This window comes from Oncorhynchus kisutch, linkage group LG22 (genome assembly GCF_002021735.2).
Source record: "Oncorhynchus kisutch isolate 150728-3 linkage group LG22, Okis_V2, whole genome shotgun sequence".
Taxonomy (NCBI): Eukaryota; Metazoa; Chordata; class Actinopteri; order Salmoniformes; family Salmonidae; genus Oncorhynchus; species Oncorhynchus kisutch.
Window position 1 is genome coordinate 10,689,142 of NC_034195.2, and position 27,996 is coordinate 10,717,137.

The 27,996-nt window shown below is 48.3% G+C and overlaps 1 pseudogene; it reads right to left on the reverse strand.

The window, feature by feature from the left end:
• Positions 1 to 1,536: 1,536 nt before the first annotated feature.
• LOC109867297 (nuclear cap-binding protein subunit 3-like) lies at positions 1,537 to 27,891 on the reverse strand (annotated as a pseudogene).
• Between the last annotated feature and the right edge of the window lie 105 nt (positions 27,892 to 27,996).

A 27,996-nucleotide genomic window follows, 5' to 3' on the forward strand; every position in this document is an offset into this window, starting at 1 on the left:
CTGGTGGCTGGTCTCAGACAATCTTGCAGGTGAAGAAGCCAGATGTGGTTGTCCTGGGCTGGCATGGTTACTGGCATGGTTACACAGTCTGCGGTTTTGAGGCCAGTTGGACGTACTGCTAAATGCTTGAAAACAACCTTGGAGGTGGCTTATCGTAGAGAAATGAACATTCAATTATCTGCAATCAGTATGCCTCGTGCATGCTCCCTCAAAACTTGAGACATCTGTGGCATTGTGCTGTGACAAAACTGCACATTTTAGAGTTGCATTTTATTGTCCCCAGCATGAGGTGCACCTGCGTAATGACCATTCTGTTTAATCAGCTTCTTGATATGCCAAACCTGTCAGGTGGATGGATTATCTTGGCAAAGGATAAACTGCTCACTAACTGGGATGTAAAGAACATTTCTGGGATCTTTTATTTCATCTCATGAATCATGGGACCAACACGTTGCATTTATATTTCTGTTCAGCGTATATATATATATATATATATATATAGTCCAACAGAACTGTTGCCAGGTAATTGAATGTTAATTTCTCTACGACAAGTCTCACAAAGACAAAGTGGTTGGAAACAAAAATCTCAAACTTGGACTCAGCAGACCAAAGGACAGATTTCTACTGGTCTAAAGTCCATTGCTTGTGTTTCTTGGCCCAAACAAGTCTCCTCTTTTTATTGGTGTCCTTTAGTAGTGGTTTCTTTGTAGCAATTCGACCATGGAAGCCCGATTCACGTGGTCTCCGTTTGAACAGTTGATGTTGAGATGTGTCTGTTACTTGAACTATGTGAAGCATTTATTTGGGATGCAATTTCTGAGGCTGGTAACTCTCAGCAGAGGTAACTCTGGGTCTTCCTTTACTGTGGCGGTCCTCATGAGAGCCAGTTTTATCATAGCGCTTGATGGTTTGTGTGACAGCACTTGAAGAAACTTTCAAAGTTCTTGACATTTCCCAGATGACTGATCTTCATGTCTTAAAGTAACGGACTGTCGTTTCGCTTTGCTTATTTGAGCTGTTCTTGCCATTATATGGACTTGGTCTTTTACCAAATGGGGCCATCTTCTGTATACCACCCTTACCTTGTCACAACACAACTGATTGGCTCCAACACATTAAGAAGTAAAGAAATTCCACAAATTATCTTTTAACAAGGCAAACCTGTTAATTGCAATGCATTCTAGGTGACTACCTCATGAAGCTGGTTGAGAGATTGCCAAATGTGCAAAGTTGTCAAGGGGAAGGGTGGCTACTATGAAGAATCTCAAACCTATTTTGATTTGTTTAACACTTTTGGCTACTATATGATTCCATGTGTTATTTCATCATTTTGATGTCTTCACTATTATTCTATAATGTAGAAAATGTACAAATAAAACCAAACTTGACTGTGTGCACACACACAATAACTTCCCAACCTTAACTCTTGAACTGTTAAAGACACCAAACCAACATGTTTAAGGCTATCCCATCAATGTTTCTTCTTGGAAAATGACCTAGTTGATTGTATTCGCAGTCAAATTACCAGGTCAAATAAAGAGTTGTCACCATTGCCAAGACAAGCAGACAGTTGTTGACATGTTTTATTTCTGCTTAGGCCTTAATGAAATCAATTCCTTTTCTGTCTGGGAATGTAAGGTTGTCCTCAAACCGGCACACTATTCCCTACATAGGGCTCTGGTCAAAAGTAGTGTACTATGGGGCTTTGAAGGATGGCACAGCCATTGAAGAATCTTCCGCCTTGAAAAACATAACATTAGACAATCGATTCATCTGGCTTAGTTGTCTCTATGGGCCAAGCCTGTGGAAGGAAATAAAATGCCACAAACTCAATATTTGTGGTTCAAAGTCACTCACACATAGATGCCATAGACTGTATGATCCAGTGTCTGGGTCCACACACAGAGAGACAGGGAGAGCGCTCAGTATCTGGATCTTATCCTTGTCCCAGTTCTTCTGTAGTTGACATCACAGGGGCCAACAGAGACATTTATATTGCCCTTTAAATATTTGACATGACTTGAAGTGTAGGTAGGCCATCAGTAAAATGTCACAGGAACCCATTTGATCAGAACACCAGTCCTGACAAACATAACTTCTCTCCACATCAGACAATTCTGTCCAGTTCTTTTGTGTTGGTCCGATGGACCAGGTCACAGCGACGGGGGCCCATAAGGATCTAAACAGAGACGAGTAACTCAAGAGGAGAGCAGGGGTGGGGGTGGTCACCTTTCTGCTCTAGATGAAGGCATGACCCTATCCACACAGATCTAAACCTTCCCCCACCATTTGTATTTATTCTGCATTTCACTCACACCTCTCTTCCCGACTCAGTTTCTATCAACACGTCTCGCTCCCCTACTCATTCTCTGCCCACTCCCTACCCCTCCTCTTCCTCAGTCTCTCAGGAGTCTGAGTCGGACCCGTTGCTGCTCTCCCGGCTGATCTCTATCTGTAGCGAGGGCAGGTTGTCAAGCCGACTCCTCTTCATCTTGTGGGTCTGCTGTTCCTTCTGTTTGATCAAGGCCCCCCACACCTTCTGCAATGCAGAGTCGTTCTCCTTCTCAACGTCTTCTCCCCGCCCCCCCAACCTGGAGCTGGTTGATCCCGAACCCGCTCTGTGACTGGGAGGCTTCCGCTCGGGAACTTCACCCTTATAGGAGGAGGGGCCGAGCCTATTCCACAGACGACCTGGAGAGGGAGGGGGTTCAATATTAATTTCTTGGTGACTGGGGGGCAGTATTGGGTAGCATATAATATGCATATAATTAGTATATTTGGATTGAAAACACACTGAAGTTTCTAAAACTGTTTGAATGTCTGAGTGTAACAGAACTCATATGGCAGGCGAAAACCTGAGAAAAAAAACAGGAAGTGAGAAATCTGAGGTTGGTCGTTTTTCAACTCATTCCCAATTGAAGACAGTAGGATATTGGTCATGTTGCACTTCCTAAGGCTTCCACTAGATGTCAACAGTCTCTAGAACCTTGTTTTATGCTTCTACTGTGAAGGAGGACCAAATGAGAGGGGAATGAGTAAGGTGTCTGGCAGAGAGCCCCGGGCTCATGATGCACGTTAATGTGAAAGTTGCCTCGCGTTCCATTGCTTTTTTACAGACAAAAGGAATTCTCTGGTTGGAATATTATTGAAAATATGTTAAAAACATCCTAAAGATTGATTCTATACTTAGTTTGACATATTTCTATGACCTGTAATATAACTTTTTGGACTTTTCTTCCAACCTTTCGGCTGGACTTGCACGCGCGTTTGGATTCGTTCAAACATTTATTGTGGAACTGGGATTCCTGGGAGTGCATTCTGATGAAGATCATCAAAGGTAAGTGAATATTTATGCTAATTCTGACTGTTGACTGCACAACATGGCGGATATCTCTTTGGCTGTTTTGGTCTCGGAGCGCTGTACTCAGATTATTGCATGGTGTGCTTTTTCCGTAAAGCTTTTTTGAAATCTGACACAGCGGTTGCATTAAGGAGAAGTGGATATATAATACCATGCATAACAGTTTAATCTTTTAGCAATGGTTATTATGAGTATATCTGTGAATTGATGTGGCTCTCTGCAAAATCACCAGATGTTTTGGAAATACTGAACATAACACGCCAATGTAAACTGAGATTTTTGGATATAAATAGGCACTTTATCGAACAAAACATACATGTATTGTGTAACAATAAGTCCTATAAGTGTCATCTGATCAAGATCATCACTGGTTAGTGATTAATTTGATGTCTATTTCTGCATTTTGTGACTTTGGCTGGATAAATGGCTGTTTTTTTCTGTGGCTTGGTGGTGACTTAATCGTTTGTGGTGCTTTCGCTGTAAAGTCTTTTTGAAATCAGACACTCTGGCTGGATTAACAAGAATTATATCTTTAAAATGGTGTAAAATACTTGTATGCTTGAGGAATTTTAATTGTGAGATTTTTGTTGTTTTGAATTTGGCACCCTGCACTTTCACTGGCTGTTGACGGGGTGGGACGCTACCATCCCAAATATCCCAGAGAGGTTAAAGCACTTTCTATCAGTGTCTTTTCAACAAACCTACTGCATTATTGACTAATAGCAGTATATGGACATGTGCGTTTTTTTCCCTTATTTACTTGATTTCCTGTCTTTGGACGAATCAGGGTGGAGGCCGCGGGTGTCTTGTATTACCACGCCCAGTCGCCTGTGCACATCTGTGATCGGCTCTCGGGGAGGGGATGAGTCTCGGGAGGCGACGGGAGAGGTGGAGTGTCGTCTCTCAGAAGAGTACGGCCTCTTCCCTAACCGCTGCCTCACATCTACACACACACACAACCCAGAACATGGTTAAATACAGCACTCAACATACACAGTGTCCGGGAACAATATTCCATTGATAATGTTATTTATATTTATGTATTACTTCAGTTTATTTTTGTAAATAATTGAACACTTTTCTTATTAAAACTGCATTGTTGGTTAAGGGCTTGTAATTCAGCATTTCACTGTAAGGTCTACACCTGTTGTATTCGCCACGTGACAACAAAAAAAAAAAGAGTTGATTGACTTTGGAGAATGGTGGACAACTGACCCGTACTTCCAATGCTGGCCACAGGGTGGCAATGTTTATGCTGGGATAGGCCACGTCTCTTCTCCTCCAATAGCTGCCTCACGTCAATCACTTTCTCCACCGCACTGCTTTTGGTCTCGCCCACCGATCCTCCACCAATCCTGTTCCGGATGCCACTACCCCCCGAGCCGCTGTCACGCCGAACAGCAGAGTGTCTGTAAAACACAGACAGCAAATGTTTTCACTATGTTTACCTATATTAAAAGGGTCCACATTCTACACACTCACAGAAAAAGACTGAAAGCTCCTGAGGTTGGTCATGGCCTTGTCGGGATACATGGTCACCCACCACCCACTGACCGTATAGCCCTGAGGTTGGTCATGGCCTTGTCAGGATACATGGTCACCCACCACCCACTGACCGTATAGTCCTGAGGTTGGTCTCGACCTCGTCTGCGTACATGGTCATCTTCATGCTCTTCTTGGGAGAGGGGGTGGAGATCATCTTGAGCTCCAAGTCATAGTCCATCTCGTCTGAGTCCGACAAGACCGAGGGGGAAGAGGGTCTTCCCAAACGACTCCACAGGGCCACCACTGGGCCCCTCACCCTCCCTCTTTCCCCCTTCTCCTTGTACTCCACCACCCTGTCGTCTGAGTCCATGTCCTCTTCCCCCTCTTCGTCATCCTCTTCTTCCTCTATTGGTTCTTCTGGCAGGTTGATCAGGTCAGCTGGAGAGGGGGGGGGGGGGGGTGAAGGAGAGAGAAGGGGAGGAAGTCAGATTAACACAGGGGATCTGTAAATTAACATTTGCACATGACAGTTGGGCCTCGTCTGTAAATGTTTGTGTGCGCGTGTTGTCACCCAAGTATATTTAGGGTGGCGTGTGTGTGTGGGGCAGTGTGTGTGTGTGTGTGTGTGTGTGTAGGGCAGTGTGTGTGTGTGTGTGTGTGTGTAGGGCAGTGTGTGTGTGTGTGTGTGTGTGTGTAGGGCAGTGTGTGTGTGTGTGTGTGTGTGTGTAGGGCAGTGTGTGTGTGTGTGTGTGTGTGTGTGTAGGGCAGTGTGTGTGTGTGTGTGTGTGTGTGTGTAGGGCAGTGTGTGTGTGTGTGTGTGTGTGTGTGTGTGTGTGTGTGTGTGTAGGGCAGTGTGTGTGTGTGTGTGTAGGGCAGTGTGTGGTGTGTGTGTGTGTAGGGCAGTGTGTGTGTGTGTGTGTGTAGGGCAGTGTGTGTGTGTGTGTGTGTAGGGCAGTGTGTGTGTGTGTGTGTGTAGGGCAGTGTGTTGTGTGTGTGTGTGTAGGGCAGTGTGTGTGTGTGTGTGTAGGGCAGTGTGTGTGTGTGTAGGGCAGTGTGTGTGTGTGTGTAGGGCAGTGTGTGTGTGTGTGTGTAGGGCAGTGTGTGTGTGTGTGTGTAGGGCAGTGTGTGTGTGTGTGTGTAGGGCAGTGTGTGTGTGTGTGTGTAGGGCAGTGTGTGTGTGTGTGTGTGTGTGTGTGTAGGGCAGTGTGTGTGTGTGTGTGTGTGTAGGGCAGTGTGTGTGTGTGTGTGTGTAGGGCAAGTGTGTGTGTGTGTGTGTGTGTGTGTGTGTGTGTAGGGCAGTGTGTGTGTGTGTGTGTGTGTAGGGCAGTGTGTGTGTGTGTGTAGTGCAGTGGTGTGTGTGTTGTGTGTGTGTAGGGCAGTAGGGCAGTGTGTGTGTGTGTGTGGGCAGTGTTGGTGTGTGTGTAGGGCAGTGTGTGTGTGTGTGTGTGTAGGGCAAAGTGTGGTGGTGTGTGTGTGTGTGTGTAGGGCAGTGTGTGTGTGTGTGTGTGTGTAGGGCAGTGTGTGTGGTGTGTAGGGCAGTGTGTGTGTGTCAGGGCAGTGGTGTGTGTGTGTAGGGCAGTGTGTGGTGTGTTGTGTGTGTGTAGGGGCAGTGTGTGTGTGTGTGGTGTAGGGCAGTTGTGTGTGTGTGTGTGTGTGTGTGTAGGCAGTGTTGTGTGTGGTGTGTGTGTGTGTAGGGCAGTGTGTGTGGGTGTGTGTTGTAGGCAGTGTGTTGTGTGTTGTGTAAGGGCAGGTGGTGTGTGTGTGTGTGGGTTGTAGGCAGTGTGTGTGTGTGTGTGTGTGTAGGGCAGTGTGTGTGTGTGTGTGTGTGTAGGGCAGTGTGTTGTGTGTAGTGTGTGTGGGTGTGTGTGTTGGGCAGTGTGGTGTGTGTGTGTAGGGCAGTGTGTGGTGTGTTAGGGCCAGTGTGTGTGTGTGTGTGTGTAGGAGGAGTAGTGTGTGGTGTGTGTAGGGCAGTGTGTGTGTGTGTAGGGCAGTGTGTGTGTGTGTGTGTTGTAGGGCAGTGTGTGTGTGTGTGGTGTGGTAGGGCAGTGGTGTGTGTGTTGGTGTGTAGGGCAGTGTGTGTGTGTGTGTGTGTAGGGCATTGTGTGTGTGTGTGTGTGTAGGGCAGTGTGTGTGTGTGTGTGTAGGGCAGTGTGTGTGTGTGTGGTGTGTGTGTGTGGTAGGGCAGTGTGTGTGTGTGTGTAGGGCAGTGTGTGTTGTGTGTAGGGCAGTGTGTGTGTGTGTGTAGTGTGTGTGTGTGTGTAGGGCAGTGTGTGTGTGTGTGTGTGTAGGGCAGTGTGTGTGTGTGTGTGTGTGTGTGTGTGTGTGTGTGTGTGTGTGTGGTGGGGCAGTGGGTGTGTGTGTGTGTGTGTGTGTAGGGCAGTGTTGTGTGTGTGTTGTGTGTAGGGCAGTGTGTGTGTGTGGTTGTGTGTGTTGTGTGTAGGGCAGTGTGTGTTGTGTGTAGGGCAGTGTGTGTGTGTGGTGTGTAGGGCAGTGTGTGTGTTGTGTGTGTGGTGTAGGGCAGTGGTGTGGTGTGTGTGTAGGGCAGTGTGTGTGTGTGTGTGTGTAGGGCAGTGTGTGGTGTGTGTGTGTGTGTGTGTGTGTAGGGCAGTGTGTGTGTGTGTGTGTGTAGGGCAGTGTGTGTGTGTGTGTAGGGCAGTGTGTGTGTGTGTGTGTGTGTGTGTAGGGCAGTGTGTGTGTGTGTGTGTGTGTGTGTGTGTAGGGCAGTGTGTGTGTGGTGTGTAGGGCAGTGTGTGTGTGTGTGTGGTGTGTTGTGTAGGGCAGTGTGTGTGTGTGTGTGTGTGTGGTAGGGCAGTGTGTGTGTGTGTGTGTGTAGGGCAGTGTGTGTGTGTGTGTGTGTGTGTGTGTAGGGCAGTGTGTGTGTGTGGTGGTGTGTGTGTGTAGTGGTGTGTGTGTAGGGCAGTGTGTGTGTGTGTGTGGTGTGTAGGGCATGTGTGTTGTGTGTGTGTGTAGGGCAGTGTGTTGTGTGTAGGGCAGTGGTGTGTGTGTGTGTGTGTGTGTGTAGGGCAGTGTGTGTGTGTGTGTGTGTGTAGGTGCCAGTGTGTGTGTGTGTGTGTGTAGGGCAGTGTGTGTGTGTGTGTGTGTGTGTGTAGGGCAGTGTGTGTGTGTGTGTTGTAGGGCAGTGTGTGTGTGTGTGTGTGTGTAGGGCAGTGTGTGTGTGTGTGTGTGTGGTAGGGCATGTGTGTGTGTGTGCTGTGTGTGTGTGTGTGTAGGGCAGTGTGTGTGTGTGTGTGTGTGTGTGTAGGGCAGTGTGTGTGTGTTGTGTGTGTGTAGGGCAGTGTGTGTGTGTGTGTGGTGTTGTGTAGGGCAGTGTGTGTGTGTGTGTGTGTGTGTAGGGCAGTGTGTGTGTGTGTGTGTGTAGGGCAGTGTGTGTGTGTGTGTGTGTGTAGGGCAGTGTGTGTGTGTGTGTGTGTAGGGGAGTGTGTGTGTGTGTGTGTTGTGTTGTGTGTGTAGGGCAGTGGTGTGTGTGTGTGTGTGTGTGTAGGGCAGTGTGTGTGTGTGTGTGTGTGTGTGTGTGTGTAGGGCAGTGTGTGTGTGTGTGTGTTGTAGGGCAGTGTGTGTGGTGTGTAGGGCAGTGTGTGTGTGTGTGGTGTGTGTGTGTAGGGCAGTGTGTGTGTGTGTGTGGTGTAGTGTGTGTGGGCAGTGTGTGTGTGTGTGTGTAGGGCAGTGTGTGTGTGTGTGTGTGTGGTGTGTGTAGGGGCAGTGTGTGTGTGTGTGTGTAGGGCAGTGTGTGTGTGTGTGTGTAGGGCAGTGTGTGTGTGTGTGTGTAGGGCAGTGTGTGTGTGTGTGTGTGTGTGTAGGGCAGTGTGGTGTGTGTGTGTGTGTAGGGCAGTGTGTGTTGTGTGTGTAGGGCAGTGTGTGTGTGTGTGTGTGTAGGGCAGTGTGTGTGTGTGTGTGTGTGTGTGTGTGTAGGGCAGTGTGTGTGTGTTGTGTGTGTGTGTAGGGCAGTGTGGTGTGTGTGTTGTGTGTGGTGTAGGGCAGTGTGTGTGTGTGTGTGTGTGTAGGGCAGTGTGTGTGTGTGTGTGTAGGGCAGTGTGTGTGTGTGTGTGTAGGGCAGTGTGTTGTGTAGGGCAGTGTGTGTGTGTGTGTGTGGTGTAGGGCAGTGTGTGTGTGTGTTGTGTGTGTGTAGGGCAGTGTGTGTGTGTGTGTGTGTTAGGGCAGTGTGTGTGTGTGTGTGTGTAGGGCAGTGTGTGTGTGTGTGTGTGTAGGGCAGTGTGTGTGTGTGTGTGTGTGTAGGGCAGTGTGTGTGTGTGTGTGTGTGTGTAGGGCAGTGTGTGTGTGTGTGTGTGTGTAGGGCAGTGTGTGTGTGTGTGTGTGTAGGGCAGTGGTGTGTGTGTGTGTGTGTGTGTGTAGGGCAGTGTGTGTGTGTGTGTGTAGGGGGCAGTGTGGTGTGTGTGTGTGTGTGTGTGTAGGGCAGTGTGTGTGTGTGTGTGTGTGTGTGTTGTGGGGCAGTGTGTGTGTGTGTGTGTGTGTGTAGGGCAGTGTGTGTGTGTGTGTGTGTGTAGGGCAGTGTGTGTGTGTGTGTGGTGTGTGTAGGGCAGTGTGTGTGTGTTGTGTGTGTTGTGTAGGGCAGTGTGTGTGTGTGTGTGTGTGTAGGGCAGTGTGTGTGTTGTGTGTGTGTGTGTAGGGCAGTGGTGTGTGTGTGTGTGTGTGTGTGTAGGGCAGTGTGTGTGTGTGTGTGTGTGTGTGTGTGTGTGTAGGGCAGTGTGTGTGTGTGTGTGTGTTGTGTAGGCAGTGTGTGTTGTGTGTGTGTGTGTGTGTGTGTGTGTAGGGCATGTGTGTGTGTGTGTGTAGGGCAGTGTGTGTGTGTGTGTGTGTTGTGTGTGTGTGTGTGTAGGGCAGTGTGTGTGTGTGTGTGGGTGTAGGGCAGTGTGTGTGTGTGTGTGTGTGTGTGTAGGGAGAGTGTGTGTGTGTGTGTGGTAGGGCAGTGTGTGTGTGTGTGTGTTGGTGGCAGTGTGTGTGTGTGTGTGTAGGGCAGTGGTGTGTGTGTGTGTGTGTAGGGCAGTGTGTGTTGTGTGTGTGTGTGTAGGGCAGTGTGTGTGTGTGTGTGTGTGTGTGTGTAGGGCAGTGTGTGTGTGTGTTGTGTGTGTGTGGTGTGTGTTGTGGGCAGTGTGGTGTGTGTGTGTGTGTGTTGTGTGTGTAGGGCAGTGTGTGTGTGTGTGTGTGTAGGGCAGTGTGTGTGTGTGTGTGTGTTAGGGCAGTGTGGTGTGTGTGTGGTTAGGGCAGTGTGTGTGTGTGTGTGTTGTTGTAGGCAGTGTGTGTGTGGTGTGTGTGTAGGGCAGTGTGTGGGTGTGTGTGGGGGCAGTGTGTGTGTGTGTGTGGTGTGTGTGTGTGTAGGGCAGTGTGTGTGTGTGTGTGTAGGGCAGTGGTGTGTGTGTGTGTGTGTAGGGCAGTGTGTGTGTGTGTGTGTGTGTAGGGCAGTGTGTGTGTGTGTGTGTGTGTGTGTGTGTAGGGCAGTGTGTGTGTGTGTGTGTGTGTAGGGCAGTGTGGTGTGTGTGTGTGTGTTAGGGCAGTGTGTGTGTGTGTGTGTGTGTGTGTGTAGGGCAGTGTGTGTGTGTGTGTGTGTAGGGCAGTGTGTGTGTGTGTGTGTAGGGCAGTGTGTGTGTGTGTGTGTGTGTGTGTGTAGGGCAGTGTGTGTGTGTGTGTGTAGGGCAGTGTGTGTGTGTGTGTGTGTGTGTGTGTGGTGTGGTAGGCAGTGTGTGTGTGTGTGTGTGTGTAGGGCAGTGTGTGGGTGTGTGTGTGTGTAGGGCAGTGTGTGTGTGTGTGTGTGTAGGGCAGTGTGTGTGTGTGTGTGTGGGTGTAGGGCAGTGTGTGTGTGTGTTGTGTGTGTGTGTGTAGGGCAGTGTGTGTGTGTGTGTGTGTAGGGCAGTGTGTGTGTGTGTGTGTGTTGTAGGGCAGTGTGTGTGTGTGTGTGTAGGGCAGTGGTGTGTGTGTGTGTGTAGGGCAGGTGTGTGTGTGGTGTGTGTGTAGGCAGTGTGTGTGTGTGTGTGTTGTGTGTAGGGCAGTGTGTGTGTGTGTGTGTGTGTAGGGCAGTGTGTGTGTTGTGTGTGTGTAGGGCAGGTGTGTGTGTGTGTGTGTGTGTAGGGCAGTGTGTGTGTGTGTGTGTGTGTGTAGGGCAGTGGTGTGTGGTGTGTGTGTAGGGCAGTGTGTGTGTGTGTGTGTAGGGCAGTGTGTGTGTGTGTGTGTGTGTGGGCAGTGTGTGTGTGTTGTGTGTGTGTGTGTGTGTGTAGGGCAGTGTGTGTGTGTGTGTGTAGGGCAGTGTGTGTGTGTTGTGTGTGTGTGTGTGTGTGTGTGTAGGGCAGTGTGTGTGTGTGTGTGTGTGTGTGTGTGTGTGTGTAGGGCAGTGTGTGTGTGTGTGTGTGTGTGTGTAGGGCAGTGTGTGTGTGTGTGTGTGTGTGTGTTGTGTAGGCAGTGTGTGGTGTGGTGTGTGTGTAGGGCAGTGTGTGTGTGTGTGTAGGGCAGTGTGTGTGTGTGTGAGGGCAGTGTGTGTGTGTGTGTGGTAGGGCAGTGTGTGTGTGTGTGTGTGTAGGGCAGTGTGTGTGTGTGTGTAGGGCAGTGTGTGTGTGTGTGTGTAGGGCAGTGTGTGTTGTGTGTNGTGTGTGTGTAGGGCAGTGTGTGTGTGTGTGTGTGTGTGTGTAGGGCAGTGTGTGTGTGTGTGTGTAGGGCAGTTGTGTGGTGTGTGTGTAGGGCAGTGTGTGTGTGTGTGTGTAGGCAGTGTGGTGTGTGTGTGTGTAGGGCAGTGTGTGTGTGTGTGTAGGGCAGTGTGTGTGTGTGTGTGTGTAGGGCAGTGTGTGTGTGGTGTGTGTGTAGGGCAGTGTGTGTGTGTGGTGTGTGTAGGGCAGTGTGTTGTGTGTGTGTGTAGGGCAGTGTGTGTGTAGGGCAGTGTGGTGTGTGTGTGTGTGTTGGTGTGTGTAGGGCAGTGTGTGTGTGTGGTGTGTGTAGGGCAGTGTGTGTGTGTGTGTGTGTGTGTAGGGCATGTGTGTGTGTGTGTGTGTGTAGGGCAGTGTGTGTGTGTGTGTGTGGTGTAGGGCAGTGTGTGTGTGGTGTGTGTGTGTAGGGCATGTGTGTGTGTGTGTGGTGTGTGTGTGTAGGGCAGTGTGTGTGTAGGGCAGTGTGTGTGTGTGTGTGGTGTGTGTGTGTAGGGCAGTGTGTGTGTGTGTGTGTGTGTAGGGCAGTGTGTGTGTGTGTGTGTGTGTAGGGCAGTGGTGTGTGTGTGTGTGTGTGTAGGGCAGTGTGTGTGTGTTGTGTGTGTAGGGCAGTGTGTGTGGTTGTGTGTGTGTGGTGTGTAGGGCATGTGTGTGTGTGTGGTGTGTGTAGGGCAGTGTGTGTGTGGTGTGTGTGTAGGGCAGTGTGTGGTGTGTGTGTGTGTGTAGGGCAGGTGTGTGTGTGTGTGTAGGGCAGTGTGTGTGTGTGTGTGTAGGGCAGTGTGTGTTGTGGTGTGTGTAGGGCAGTGTGTTGTGTGTGTAGGGCGTGTGTGTGTGTGTGTGTGTGTGTAGGGCAGTGTGTGTGTGTGTGTAGGGGGGCAGTGTGTGTGTGTGTGTGTGTAGGGCAGTGTGTGTGTGTGTGTGGTGTGTAGGGCAGTGTGGTGTGTGTGTGTGTGTAGGGCAGTGTGTGTGTGTGTGTGTAGGGCAGTGTGTGTGTGGTGGTTGTGTGTGTAGGGCAGTGTGTGTTGTGTGTGTGTGTGTGTAGGGCAGTGTGTGTGTGTAGGGCAGTGTGTGTGTGTGTGTGTGTAGGGCAGTGTGTGTGTGTGTGGTGTGTGTGTGTGTAGGGCAGTGTGTGTGTGTAGGGCAGTGTGTGTGTGTGTGTAGGGCAGTGTGTGTGTGTGGTGTGTGTGTGGTGTGTGTGTGTGTTGTGTGTGTGTGTAGGGCAGTGTGTGTGTGTGTGTGTGTGTGTGTGTGTGTGGTGTGTGTAGGGCAGTGTGGTGTGTGTTGTGTGTGTGTGTGTGTGTGTGTGTGTAGGGCATGTGTGTGTGTGTGTGGGTGTGTGTGTGTAGGGCAGTGTGGTGTGGTGTGTGTGTGTGTGTGTAGGGCAGTGTGTGTGTGTTGTGTGGTGTGTAGGGCAGTGTGTGTGTGGGTGTGTGTGTGTGTAGGGCAGTGTGTGTGTGTGTGTGGTTGTGTTTGTGTGTGTGTGTGTGTGTGTGTGTGTGTGTAGGGCAGTGGTGGTGTGTGTGTGTGTAGGGCAGTGTGTGTGTGTGTAGGGCAGTGTGTGGTGTGTAGGGCAGTGTGTGTGGTGTGTGTGTGTAGGGCAGTGTGTGTGTGTGTGTGTGTGGTGTGTGTGTGTGTGTGTGTGTGTGTGTGTGTGTAGGGCAGTGTGTGTGTGTGTGTGGTGTGTAGGGGCAGTGTGTGTGGTGTGTGTGTAGGGCAGTGTGTGTGTGTGTGTAGGGCAGTGTGTGTGTGTAGGGCAGTGTGTGTGTGTGTAGGGCAGTGTGTGTGTGTGTAGGGCAGTGTGTGTGTGTAGGGCAGTGTGTGTGTGTGTGTGTGTGTGTGGTGTGTGTGTGTGTAGGGCAGTGTGTGTGGTGTGTGTGTGTGTGTGTGTGTGTAGGGCAGTGTGTGTGTGTGTGTGTGTGTGTGTGTGTAGGGCAGTGTGTGTGTGTGTGTGTAGGGCAGTGTGTGTGTGGTGTGTGTGTAGGGCAGTGTGTGTGTGTGTAGGGCAGTTGTGTGTGTGTGTGTGTGTGTAGGCAGTGTGTGTGTGTGTGTGTGTGTGTAGGGCAGTGTGTGTGTGTGTGTAGGGCAGTGTGTGTGTGTGTGTGTGTAGGGCAGTGTGTGTGTGTGTAGGGCAGTGTGTGTGTGTGTGTAGGGCAGTGTGTGTGTGTGTGTGTGTAGGGCAGTGTGTTGGTGTGTGTGTGTGTAGGGCAGTGTGTGTTGTGTGTGTGGTGTAGGGCAGTGTGTGTGTGTGTAGGGCAGTGTGTGTGTGTGTAGGGCAGTGTGTGTGTGTGTAGGGCAGGTTGTGTGTGTGTAGGGCAGTGTGTGTGTGTGTAGGGCAGTGGTGTGTGTGTGTGTGTAGGGCAGTGTGTGTGTGTGGTGTGTGTAGGGCAGTTGTGTGTGTGTGTGTGTAGGGCAGTGTGGTGTGTGTAGGGCAGTGTGTGGTGTGTGTGTGTGTGTGTGTAGGGCAGTGTGTGTGTGTGTGGGTGTGTGTGTGTGTAGGGCAGTGTGTGTGTGTGTGTGTGTGTGTGTGTGTGTGGGCAGTGTGTGTGTGTGTGGTGTGTGTGTGTGTGGTGTGTGTGTAGGGCAGTGTGTGGTGTGTGTGTGTGTGTGTGTAGGGCAGTGTGTGTGTGTGTTGTGTGTGTGTAGGGCAGTGTGTGTGTGTGTGTGTGTGTGTGTGTAGGGCAGTGTGTGGTGTGTGTGTGGTGTGTGTAGGGCAGTGTGTGTGTGTGTGTGTGTGTGTGTAGGGCAGTGGGTGTGGTTGTGTGTGTGTGTGTGTGTAGGGCAGTGTGTGTGTGTAGGGCAGTGTGTGTGTGTGTGTGTAGGGCAGTGTGTGTGTGTGTGTGTGTAGGGCAGTGTGTGTGTGTGTGTAGGGCAGTGTGTGTGTGTAGGGCAGTGTGTGTGTAGGGGCAGTGTGTGTGTGTAGGGGGGGCAGTGTGTGTGTAGGGCAGTGGTGTTGTGTGTGTGTGTTAGGGCAGTGTGTGTGTGTGTGTGTGTGGTGTGTAGGGCAGTGTGTGTGTGTGTGTGTGTGTAGGGCAGTGTGTGTGTGTGTGTGTGTGTGTGGGTGTAGGGCAGTGTGTGTGTGTGTGTGTGTGTAGGCATGTGTGTGTGTGGGTGTGTGTAGGGCAGTGTGTGGGGGTGTGTGTGTGTGTGTGTGTAGGGCAGTGGTGTGTGTGTGGGCATGTGGTGTGTGTGTAGGGCAGTGTGTGTGGTGTGTGTGTGTGGGTGTAGGGCAGTGTGTGTGTGTGTGTGTTGTGTAGGGCAGTGTGTGTGTGTGTGTAGGGCAGTGTGTGTGTGGGTGTAGGGCAGTGTGTGTGGTGTGTGTAGGGCAGTGTGTGTGGGTGTGTAGGGCAGTGTGTGTTTGTGTGTAGGGCAGTGTGTGTGGTGTGGTAGGGCAGTGTGTGTGTGTGTGTAGGGCAGTGTGTGGTGTGTAGGGCAGTGTGTGTGTGTGTAGGGCAGTGTGTGTGTGTGTAGGGCAGTGTGTGTGTGTGTGTGTGTGTGTAGGGCAGTGTGTGTGTGTGTGTGTGTGTGTAGGGCAGTGTGTGTGTGTGTGTGTGTGTGTAGGGCAGTGTGTGTGTGTGTGTGTGTGGTGTGGTGTGTAGGGCAGTGGTGTGTGTGTGTTGTGTGTGTGTGTGTAGGGCAGTGTGTGTGTGGTGTGTAGGGCAGTGTGTTGTGTGTGTGTAGGGCAGTGTGTGGTGTGTGTGTAGGGCAGTGTGTGTGTGGTGTGTGTAGGGCATGTGTGTGTGTGTGTGTGTAGGGCAGCATGTGTTGTGTGTGTGTGGTAGGGCAGTGTGTTGGTGTGTGTGTTGTAGGGCAGTGTGTTGTGTGTGTGTGTAGGCAAGTGTGTGTGTGTGTGTGTGTAGGCAGTGTGTGTGTGTAGGGCAGTGTGTGTGTGTGTGTGTGGTGTGTGTGTGTGTAGGGCAGTGTGTGTGTGTGTGTGTGTGTGTAGGGCAGTGTGTGTGTGTGTGTGTGTGTGTAGGCAGTGTGTGTGTGTGTGTGGTGTGTAGGGCAGTGTGTGTGTGTGTGTAGGGCAGTGGTGTGTGTGTGTGTGTGTTGTGTGTGTGTGTGTGTAGGGCAGTGTGTGTGTGTGTGTGTGTGTAGGGCAGTGTGTGTGTGTGTGTGTGTAGGGCAGTGTGTGTGTGTGTGTGTAGGGCAGTGTGTGTGTGTGTGTGTAGGGCAGTGTGTGTGTGTGTGTGTGTAGGGCAGTGTGTGTGTGTGTGTGTGTAGGGCAGTGTGTGTGTGTGTGTGTGTAGGGCAGTGTGTGTGTGTGTGTGTGTGGGGCAGGTGTGTGTGTGTGTGTGTAGGGCAGTGTGTGGTGTGTGTAGGGCAGTGTGTGTGTGTGTGTGTGTGTGTGTGTGTGTAGGGCAGTGTGTGTGTGTGTGTGTGTGTGTGTGTGTAGGGCAGTGTGGTGTGTGTGTGTGTGTGTTGGTGTAGGGCAGTGTGTGTGTGTGTGTGTGTGTAGGGCAGTGTGTGTGTGGTGTGTGTGTAGGGCATGGTGTGTGTGTGTGTGGTGTGTGTGTGTGTGTGTGTAGGGCAGTGTGTGTGTGTGTGTGTGTGTAGGGCAGGGTTGTGTGTGTGTGTGTGTGTAGGGCAGTGTGTGTGTGTGTGTGTAGGGCAGTGTGTGTGTGTGTGTGTGTGTGTGTAGGGCAGTGTGTGTGTGTAGGGCAGTGTGTGTGTGTTGTGTAGGGCAGTGTGTGTGTGTGTAGGGCAGTGTGTGTGTGTGTGTGTGGTGTGTAGGGCAGTGTGTGTGTGGTGTGTGTGTGTGTAGGGCAGTGTGTGTGTGTGTGTGTGTGTAGGGCAGTGTGTGTGTGTGTGTGTGTGTGTAGGGCAGTGTGTGTGTGTGTGTGTGTGTAGGGCAGTGTGTGTGTGTGTGTGTGTGTGTAGGGCAGTGTGTGTGTGTGTGTGTGTGTGTAGGGCAGTGTGTGTGTGTGTGTGTAGGGCAGTGTGTGTGTGTGTAGGGCAGTGTGTGTTGGTGTGTGTGTGTGTGTAGGGCAGTGTGTGTGTGTGTGTGTGTGTGTAGGGCAGTGTGGTGTGTGTGTGTGTGTGTGTGTAGGGCAGTGTGTGTGTGTGTGTGTAGGGCAGTGTGTGTGTGTGTGTGTGTGTGTGTAGGGCAGTGTGTGTGTGTGTGTGTAGGGCAGTGTGTGTGTGTAGGGCAGTGTGTGTGTGTGTGTGTGTAGGGCAGTGTGTGTGTGTAGGGCAGTGTTGTGTGGTGTGTGTGTGTGTTGTAGTGGCAGTGTGTGTGTGTGTGTGTGTGTGTGTGTGTAGGGCAGTGTGTGTGTGTGTGTGTGTGTGTGTGTGTAGGGCAGTGTGTGGTGTGTGTGTGTGTGTGTAGGGCAGTGTGTGTGTGGTGTGTGTGTAGGGCAGTGTGTGTGTGTGTGTGTGTAGGGCAGTGTGTGTGTGTGTGTGTGTGTGTGTGTGTGTAGGGCAGTGTGTGTTTGTGTGTGTGTAGGCAGTGTGGGTGTGTGTGGTGTGTGTAGGGCAGTGTGTGTGTGTGTGTGTAGGGCAGTGTGTGTGTGTGTGTGTGTGTGTGTGTAGGGCAGTGTGTGTGTGTGTGTGTGTGTGTAGGGCAGTGTGTGTGTGTGTGTGTAGGGCAGTGTGTGTGTGTGTGTGTGTGTGTGTGTGTGTGTGTGTTGTGTAGGGCAGTGTGTGTGTGTGTGTGTGTGTGTAGGGCAGTGTGTGTGTGTGTGTGTGTGTGTGTAGGGCAGTGTGTGTGTGTGTGTAGGGCAGTGTGTGTGTGTGTGTGTGTGTAGGGCAGTGTGTGTGTGTGTGTGTGTGGTGTAGGGCAGTGTGTGTGTGTGTGTGTGTGTAGGGCAGTGTGTGTGTGTGTGTGTGTGTAGGGCAGTGTGTGTGTGTTGTGTAGGGCAGTGTGTGTGTGTGTGTGTGTAGGGCAGTGTGTGTGTGTGTGTGTGTAGGGCAGTGTGTGTGTGTGTGTAGGGCAGTGTGTGTGTGTGTGTGTGTAGGGCAGTGTGTGTGTGTGTGTGGTGTGTGTGTGTAGGGCAGTGTGTGGTGTGTGTGGTGTGTGTGTGTGTGTGTGTGTAGGGCAGTGTGTGTGTGTGTGTGTGTGTGTGTGTGTGTGTGTAGGGCAGTGTGTGTGTGTGTGTGTGTGTGTGTGTGTGTGTGTAGGGCAGTGTGTGTGTTGTGTGTGTGTTGTGTAGGGCAGTGTGTGTGGTGTGTGTGTGTGTGTAGGGCAGTGTGTGTGTGTGTGTAGGGCAGTGTGTGTGTGTGTGTGTAGGGCAGTGTGTGTGTGTGTGTGTGTGTGTGTGTGTGTGTAGGGCAGTGTGTGTGTGTGTGTGTGTAGGGCAGTGTGTGTGTGTGTGTGTGTGGTAGGGCAGTGTGTGTGTGGTGTGTGTGTGTGTGTGGTGTGTGTGTGTGTGTGTAGGGCAGTGTGTGTGTGTAGGGCAGTGTGTGTGTGTGTGTGTAGGGCAGTGTGTGTGTGTGTGTGTGTAGGGCAGTGTGTGTGTGTGTGTGTGGGGGGGCAGTGTGTGTGTGTGTGTAGGGCAGTGTGTGTGTGTGTGTGTGTAGGGCAGTGTGTGTGTGTGTGTGTGTAGGGCAGTGTGTGTGTGTGTGTGTGTGTAGGGCAGTGTGTGTGTGTGTGTGTGTAGGGCAGTGTGTGTGTGTGTGTAGGGCATGTGTGTGTGTGTGTGTGTGTGTGTAGGGCAGTGTGTGTGTGTGTGTGTAGGGCAGTGTGTGTGTAGGGCAGTGTGTGTGTGTGTGTGTGTAGGGCAGTGTGTGTGTAGGGCAGTGTGTGTGTGTGTGTGTGTGTAGGGCAGTGTGTGTGTGTGTGGTGTGTGTGTGTGTGTGTAGGGCAGTGTGTGTGTGTGTGTGTGTGTGTGTAGGGCAGTGTGTGTGTGTGTGTGTGGTGTGTAGGGCAGTGTGTGTGTGTGTGTGTGTAGGGCAGTGTGTGTGTGTGTGTGTGTGTAGGGCAGTGTGTGTGTGTGTGTAGGGCAGTGTGTGTAGGGTTGGTGTGTGGTGGTGTGTGTAGGGCATTGGTGTGGTGTGTGGTGTGATAGGGCAGTGTGTGTGTGTTGTGTGTTGTAGGGCAGTGTGTGTGTGTGTGTGTGTAGGCAGTGTGTGCTGTGTGTTGTAGGGCAGTGTGTGTGGTGTGTGTGTTGTGGTGTGTGTGTGTGTTGTGTAGGGCAGTGTGTGTGTGTGTGTGTGTAGGGCATTGTGTGTGTTGTTGTGTGTGTGTAGGGCAGTCAGTGTTGTGTGGTGTGTGTGTGTGTGTGTAGGGCGTGTGGTGTGTGTGTGTGTGTGTGTGTGTGTGTGTGTTTGTAGGGCAGTGTGTGTGTGTGTGTGTGTGTAGGGCAGTGTGTGTGTGTGTGTGTGGTGTGTAGGCAGTGTGTGTGTGTGTGTGTGTGGGTGTAGGGCGTGTGTGGTGTGTGTGTAGGCAGTGTGTGTGTGTGTGTAGGCAGTGTGTGGGTGTGTGGGTGTGTAGGGCAGTGTGTGTGGTGTGTGTAGGGCAGTGTGTGTGTGTGTGTGTAGGGCAGTGTGTGTGGTGGGTGTATGGTGGGGGGTGGTGTGTGTGTGTGTGTAGGGCAGTGTGTGTTTATGATGTACTTACCAGGTGGCTGTGTTTGTAGGTGGTGTGATCCCCCATTCCTGTCCTTGAGGGGTTTTCTTGCTCTTGCTCACATTCTGCGTGTGTGATACCGTCTCTTCTGCAGAAGGTGAAGACAGTAGCAACAAACATACCCACTCATATACTTCACACAGCAGTCTATACCTCACCTAGTACCCACCCTATTCCTACACAGTACAGTCTATACCTCACCTAGTACCCACCCTATACCTTCTATACCTTACACAGTACAGTCTATACCTCACCTAGCACCCTATACCTTCTATACCTTACACAGTACAGTCTATACCTCACCTAGTACCCACCCTATACCTTCAACTTCTAACCTAACCACATCCCCTTAACCTTCTAGTCCAGGGATATTCAAATCTTTCCCTACAGGGTCCAGAGTACTGCTGGTTTTCTGTTCTACCTGGTGTCCCAGGTTTAAATCAGTCTCTGATTAGAGTGAAGAATTCATTAAAGCACTGGAACTGGCTACCAAGTCCAGTTATACATTTGGAGATTCTAGACTAACCAGCATGTCCAGCATTGTGATAGAAGTGGAAATAAACTTTTAAAAAAGACAGAAAAATAGATAAGTAGAGAAAGTGAGTGATGGGAGAATAAAAGGGAAAGAGAATGATTTCTGTTGTGTTCAAGACACGGATGACAAACAAATGCTCAGGGATGCAAACCTGTGAGGTCCCAAAAAGTTGACACCTCTTTCTTCTTCACTGAAAACATCCCTGCTCAGGGGAAATTCAGGTTAACTAATTAAACAACATGATCTCCATGATCAGTCTGGGTGTAAAATAAAAAGTGGTTCATGTGAACCTAACTCACAGCTAAAACAATGTAAAGAAAGAAATCCAATGGTATTTGTTGCCTAGATTTTACTGCAAATGACACTCAAGTCTTGAGAAAAAAACAATGCACTAATATTACAGTTACCATGCCAGCCTTTATAATAGAACACTTCTGACCACACACACATCTAAATATTGCACTTGGGGAAAAAAACATGTTAAAGTAGATAGTAAATAGAATGAAACAAACAGGCATTCTCTTGCTGCGGTATTATAGTGACCACTATAGTAGACATTGATCAAGTGCATAAGGCTACATGTGTGCAAAAATAACATTCTCTGAGTAAAATATTTAATAATCCCCCCTCACTCATACAAAAGTTTTACTGTCAAGTTAAACACAACAAAAGCCATATCTTTGGGCTACACTGCACGGTATATCATTGAACACTTTGCCTGTGGACACTTGATCCCTGAATCCACTTGTTTAACAAGCAACACCTCATTTTTCACCTAATTCTCTCATTCTGAAAATTAACCAGATACTGTAGAGGGAAAACAGTTTGTTAGCTAGTCAACATTTCACACATATTGCCAGGGTCCAGTAAGCAACTAACGCGTTATAACTTGAGGAACGGCAAGGAGTAGTATACCAGTTAATACTATAGCGAATTGGTTAGGTTTAATTAGATTTTTTAACAACGTTTTCTCCCCAATTTTGTGGTATCCAATTGGTAGTTAGTCGTCTCATCACTTCAACTCCAGTACGGCCTCGGGAGAGGCAAATGTCGAGAGCCGTGCGCCCTCCGAAACACAACCCAGCCAAGCTGCACCAATGTGTCGGAGCAAACACAGTACACCTGGCGACTGGTTGTCTCTTCTCTCTTCAGTCGCGCACTGATTCTGTAACTAGCAAACTGGTTCTCTTCAGTCGCGCACTGATTCTGTAACTAGCAAACTGGTTCTCTTCAGTCGCGCACTGATTCTGTAACTAGCAAACTGGTTGTCTCTTCTCTCTTCAGTCGCGCACTGATTCTGTAATTAGCAAACTGGTTGTCTCTTCTCTCGCACGCTGATGCTGTAACTAGCAAATTGGTCGTCTCTTTCTTCAGTCGCGCACTGATTCTGTAACTAGCAAACTGGTCGTCTCTTCTCTCTTCAGTCGCGCGCTGATTCTGTAACTAGCAAGCTGGTCGTCTCTTTCTTCAGACGCGCGCTGATTCTGTAACTAGGGAACTGGTCGTCTCTTCTCTCTTCAGTCACGTGCTTCCTTCTGTTACGTGAATGATTGGCTGAGCCTTGGATAGAGCCATCACTCGTTCGTGTGGCAGCATATCAGTGTAGCAGCATATCAGTTCCAGTCAGCCATGGTGGTGATGAGGGTCTGACTGTCTGGTGGCGGCTGCCATGATGGCTTAGCACACCACTGTATCGCCATGGAGACGCACCACAAGTTCATCTGGTGTGCCTATCCAGCATGTATGAATGAATGTTGAAGTAAGGTAGTAGGTGTGTGTGTGGTTACCAGGAGTTGCTGAGGATGCCCCTCATGCCTCCGTAGTTGGGGTTGCCGTACTTCATGTAATATCTGCTCTTCCTCGCAGCACCCAGCTCCTTCTTATCATCTGAACACACAGTGAGAGAAACATTGTACCAGAATCCTAATCTTACCACTCCTTCAGACATCAAATACATCTTCAAATTCTTAAGAAACTAATACTTGTGACTTATAAATGTTGCTAGCTTGGTGTCCGAAGCCTTTGTTTGTAGTGTGTATACGTCTTGTGAGCGTGTCTGTACAGTACCAGTCAAAAGTTGACACACCTACTCATTCAAGGATTTTTATTTGACCATCCTACTCCTCTGTAGCAGAGGTAACTCTTTCTCTTCCTTTCCTGTGGCAGTTTCATCATGGTGCTTGATGGATTTTGCGACTGTACTTGAAGAAACTTTCCGGATTGACTGACCTTCATGTCTTAGAGTAATGATAGACTGTAATTTATCTTTACTTATATGAGCTGTTCTTGCCATAATATGGACCTGGTATTTTACCAAATAGGGCTATCTTCTATATACCACCCCAACTGATTGGCTCAAACTCATTAAAGAAAGAAATGACACAATTTAACTTTAAACAAGGCACATCTGTTAATTGAAATGCATTCCAGGTGACCTCATGAAGCTGGTTGAGAGAATGCCAAGATTTTACAAAGCTGTCATCGAGGCAAAGGATGGCTACTTTGAAGAATAGAAGAAAAGAGTGTCCAAACATTTGACTGGTACTGTATGTATGCATGTTATGTATGTTAGCATGTATGTATGCATGTATGTATGCATGTAAGCAAACTCACCGTGAGTGGCCAACCTCAGGAAGAGTCTGTTGCCCTTGAAGGGTTTGGTGGCTGGACGTAGGTCATTCCGGAGCAGTGACTCAATCTCTGCCTGGGACAGCAGGTCCACCTGAAACACACAGGTAAACAACATGCAATCTTTTCCACACACACAGGTTACTAACATGCAATCTTTTCCACAGAAAACAGTCTGGCATACAGTTTTACCTGGGTGGTCTCAGGCTCTGTTTTCTCCTCAGTCTCTCCCTCGCTGGCTTTTCCCTCACTCTCCTCACGGTTCTCTTTCACCGGCTCTTTTTGCTCCTCCTCCACCTCTCCATCATCGGAATCGGATTGCCCCCGAGCTGAGAGAATGGCAGGCAAATTTCAGTGACAAAACCCATCAAGTACAAGTTCATATGACTGACCACACAAGCACCACATCACAGTTCTGACCATTAACACAGAATTACCCACTATATCTGATCATAAAACATAGACACTGTACATTGGAACAAGGACACACACACACTGGACAGTACATGAACAAGCGCCGAACAGTACCCTTGCTCTCCTGGGTGGGATCACAAAGTTCTTTGGTGTCGTCTGTCTCTTTGGTAACCACCTCTGGGTCAGGCACGTGGCTGATGTTGATCAGAGCCCGAGTGGAAGTGACATCATCCAGCCACACCACATTACCTAGGAAACCATATTTAATGACATGTTAAAACAGCCCATTTGTTGTCAGTTGCCGCTGTGTGTTACTCACAGGAGGTGTCGTCGATCCACTCGATGTGTGCTGGAGGGTATTCCTTAAAGTAGCCAAACACATCCTGGGTGCTCATATCATCCACACCCGCCACGTGCAACGCCTCCAGGCGCAAGTTAGGGATGGCTGAGAAAGAGAGAGTGTATTCAGTATGTGAATAAGTGTGAAAGTGATAAAAAAAAAGCCAGCTAAGTCTATTTGCGTGTACTTTTCTTCATTTTGTCTCTATCCAGCGCAGTGTGTGTATGTACCTTTCTTCATGGTGTCTCTGTCTAGTACCACAATCTGGGCTGGGTTGGCCTGTGCACAGAAGTGGAAACTTTCTGTGCTCTTCTCCGTCCTCTCAATCGCCTCCTAGAAACACAAAGTCAAAGACAAGACGCGTTATGGCAGTTAAAGTTTGACTGTTGGTTTAGCCTCATCATTCAATGATGGAACTAGTATTCATGCAAATGTTTGCCAGATCACTTTCAGGTGTGGTCAAGTACTGAAATTCATGTTGCATAATTACACAATCTGAATAGTTCCATGCCTGATATCGGTGTACATTCCTTTTGTTGTTGTACGTGCCCTTTTAATGTTGCACACTTCCTTCTGCATTCCCCCATATAAACGTTACCTGCCCCCATTACCTCATCCCTGTCTACTGTACCCATGTGGAAGAGGTAGGTTACTGTCAAATTGTCCCATAAGTCATAATCAATCCTATGTTAAGACACTTATAAAATGAATTTATATGGTCACTGACAGGGCATTATAAAATAGTCTCCCACCATTGTGATATGTATGTATTTGTTATTTATTCACTTTATCTTGTAAAGTGTCTGTCCCTACTGTACATGTTAGCTAGCTACTGTAGGTTACATGTCATCATTGGGCTTGCTTGCCTATTCATGTCCCCCTTCCGTGTGAATTTGTACTTTGCAGAGGTCAGCATAGGCCTATACTGTACATTCACATTTCATACTGTACATTGAGTTTGCATTATACTGTACTGTTATGTGAAATGAGATTGTTATATTGGGCCCAGACTACTGTACCCATGTGGAAGAGAGGTGTTGGCATATAAGGGCATACAGCATTTGTTTGTGGAAGTTTTTCCTGTAATTATCAGAAAATAAAACCGATCCAAATGCAATGTAGAGGCAATCTACACCGGTCACACTTGGTGCAGTGTCCATTCAGATCTGCATGATCGCCACTGGACTCATTGTGCAAATCTATGCACCAGAGGAACAGCGCACTTAGGCACGAAGCAGAGACATTCAATACTTGTGTTCACTAACACAAAAAAGGGTTGAGCTACTGTGTCAAGAGATATTTTATCACTGCAGACATTCTCAGTTTCATTTAGAATGTTTATGCATACTGAACATGGATTTCCACATGTGGAGGAGGAATAACATGCTGCTAGCTAACATGGATTTCCACGTGCGGAGGAGGAATAACATGCCGCTAGCTAGCCAACATGGATTTCCACGTGCGGAGGAGGAATAACATGCCGCTAGCTAGCCAACATGGATTTCCACGTGCGGAGGAGGAATAACATGCCGCTAGCTAGCCAACATGGATTTCCACGTGCGGTGGAGGAATAACTTGCCGCTAGCTAGCCAACATGGATTTCCACGTGCGGTGGAGGAATAACTTGCCGCTAGCTAGCCAGCATGGATTTCCACGTGCGGTGGAGGAATAACTTGCCGCTAGCTAGCCAACATGGATTTCCACGTGCGGTGGAGGAATAACTTGCCGCTAGCTAGCCAACATGGATTTCCACGTGCGGTGGAGGAATAACTTGCTGCTAGCTAGCTAACATGGATTTCCACGTCTGGTGGAGGAATAACTTGCTGCTGGCTAGCTAGCGGCAAGTTATTCCTCCACCGCACGTGGAAATCCTCACAGCATCAATCTAACAGTTTTGCTTCCGTCCCTCTCCTCACCCCTACCTGGGCTCGAACCAGAGACCCGGTGCACACAAACAACAGCCACATTCGAAGCCACATTACCCATCGATCCACAAAAGCTGAAGCAGAGCAAGGGGAAGCACTACTTCAAGGTCTCGGAGCGAGTGACGTCACCGATTGAAACGCTATTAGCGCACACCCCGCTAACTAGCTAGCCATTTCACATCAGTTACATATACTAGGGTTGAGGTTAGCACATCTGACTAGTAACTCTTTGGCCAGGGTTCAATACCTGCTATAGTTATCTTTTTGCTCTCCCAAAAGCAACACAGGCCTAATACGAGATTATACACACAAAGTAATGAGTGACCATTTACAAAATCATGGAACATTGGTTGCATGCTGTTTTATGTCAATCATATTGCTGCTTGTACCCTTAACCGATGCTTCAGGGTCTTTTATTTAACTAGGCAATTTAACGAACAAATTGTTATTTTCAATGACAGTCTAGCCTGGCCAAACCATAACGCAGACAATGCTGTGCCAATTGTAGGCTGCCCTATGGGACTCCCGACCATGGCCAATTGTGATACAGCCTGGAATTGAACCAGGGTCTGTAGTGATGCCTCAAGCACTGAGAAGAAGTGCCTTAGACCACAATGCCACTCGGGAGCTTCCATCTATTGGAAATAGTTAGCAATTAAAAGTTATTAATTCACAAAGACATTGGTGAGGCAGCTAAAATATGAAGTGTATTTTTCTTATTCATTCCTGAGATCAGTCGATCTAACCTGCCCCACACCAATTAATGGACTTTCACATAGAGGTTACTAGATCACATTTGAAAAATGTCAAATAGAATGTGGTTTGTTAATCAAGTGTTCTGCCTTGCAATAATAAATATCATAAAATAACTAAACAGCAAAATGCTTACCTTGGATTTAAAAAATGTTTTTATTTAAATGCTATTTAGTAATATAAATGGTATTAACAACTTCTAAAAGTGTTCTAGGCTACCCTAGAATTAGGGTTAAGGCTAAAATAGGTTATACCTAAGGTTATGTTTAGGGTTTTTAAGGCAAAAAAAACAATGGGTTTATAGCTCAAACCAAATGGATAGGTCTAGCTAGCTCATAGTTGCTACCTCAGATTGAGCCTAGCAAGTGTTGTTTAATGAGGTACCTGCAGAAGGCTTATCAAAGTAATGAAGTGGGTTACCTGACACATATCAAATTACCCTGCAGCCATTTAGGAACAACAAATAGTTTTTAAAAAATAATAAAAAAAGCGAATTCTTAATTTAAAAATATATTCTGGCTGTTTAAAATCAGCCACATCTTGAAAAATAGGACAGGGACATGCGTTTTGTTCAGATTTTTCCACCCTTTTCTGAGAATTAAAAAAAATATATATATATATATATATATTTGGTTACCCATGACCAGAAAATGTTCAACATTTGATGCATCCCTAGCATCGTGAGTCACCGCAACATGTAACCAGGCGAATGGTGAGCTCACTCATTAAGTAGCCGTAACCTTGTTAATAATAAGTTACCATGGTTCAGCCGTCAAGGTTATCTCTGGCAGTTTACATTGCTCACAATGGCAATGCTGGTATTGTGACGTAAAACAATGGGCTGGGAATAGAATGTTCAGAAGGCCAGTTGGTGACACAGTGCTAATAAGAGCTGGCAGGGTGAAAAATGCCCTAAAATAAGACCCGTTTTTTTCACGATTACTTCAAAACTACCAATCAACTAAGATGTGTTTTCGAATACCCATACTTGCATAATGTATACTACATACTTAATTGAGTATATACTTCTAGTTCATTTTCGTACACTAAACGAATGGTATCGTTTCAGTTGAGTATACTAGAAGTTGATGTTACTATGCAACCTATTGCTAGCATAACAAATGACTAGCTAAACATTTTACGGTTTCGGGTGTGTTCATAAATTCAATCTGGAGTGCCAGAGAGCGCTCTGGGTGTTCGGAAATCCAGAGCGTTGCCAGATTATACACTGGCAGGGTGAGGGATGAAGGAATCATTTTTAAATGGACCGCCCTTGGCCGGAAATTCACTTGTTCATCCCGCAACGATTATGTTGTTTTCAGCCACCGGTAGCTTGTGGGTGCTTTATATGCGCCACAGTCAATTATGATTACTTATATTAATAATTATATAGTTAATGTACGCCTACTGTATGATAGCTAGCAAATGAATTAGCTAACTAAACGTTAGCCTGCCTAGCTACTTCTGAAGAAGGAAAATTGACATTTTTACTTACACTTGTATGTTGACTCCATATTGACGTTCAAATTAAGTTTTGGCGGACATCTCTTAGCAGATGTACAAACATTGCGAATTGAATTATGGGGCGTTCAATGCCCCGAAGTGAAAATAATTGTGCACTTGCAAACTACACTGAAAACGAGGGCTGAAGGTTTAAATTGCAAACTTCCCTTGCTTGGCTAATCATTTGGACCGACTACAAATATAATAATATATAATATTATTATTATAATAAAATATAATAATCAGAAAATGTGTCCAGCCCAGTTCGTCATAAAATATGTAAAGTTAACGTTAGTTTGCTACCGCTAAAAATCAACAAGTATACTGTAGCTTGCTAGTTGGCTGCTAGCTAAAAACATGGGTACTGAAAGCGAGGATATTGACTAGTTACAGTGGCTAGCGTTACCTACTTGGCCGTCTTGCTACAGTAGCTCATTGAGCTCCCCAATAACCAGACACTATCCGCAGGCCCAGAAGGTACGCGAGCCCGCGGTCTCGTAAAACTTTACTCACCGGCAGCACTTCATTCAAGGACCGGTTAACGGTGATGTCCTCTGCCTCGAGTTCGCCCTCCTCCACCTCCATCGGTTCAAATTCGCGGGCATCTCGGTCTGAATCCGACTCTGAGCAGTCTGACTTCACCGAAACCCGTAGGCTGCGTACTGCGGCCATGATGCGAGCGACCGGTTTCGAAACAGGAACTAATGCCCCCGTTTACGTCGTGACGTACTTCATTTCGCCGTACGTCGTCTTCACGGAGTCTCGTAGCAAAGCTTTGCTTAATTAACCCTGTGAGCGTAGCGTTATTAACGCAAGATTGAGT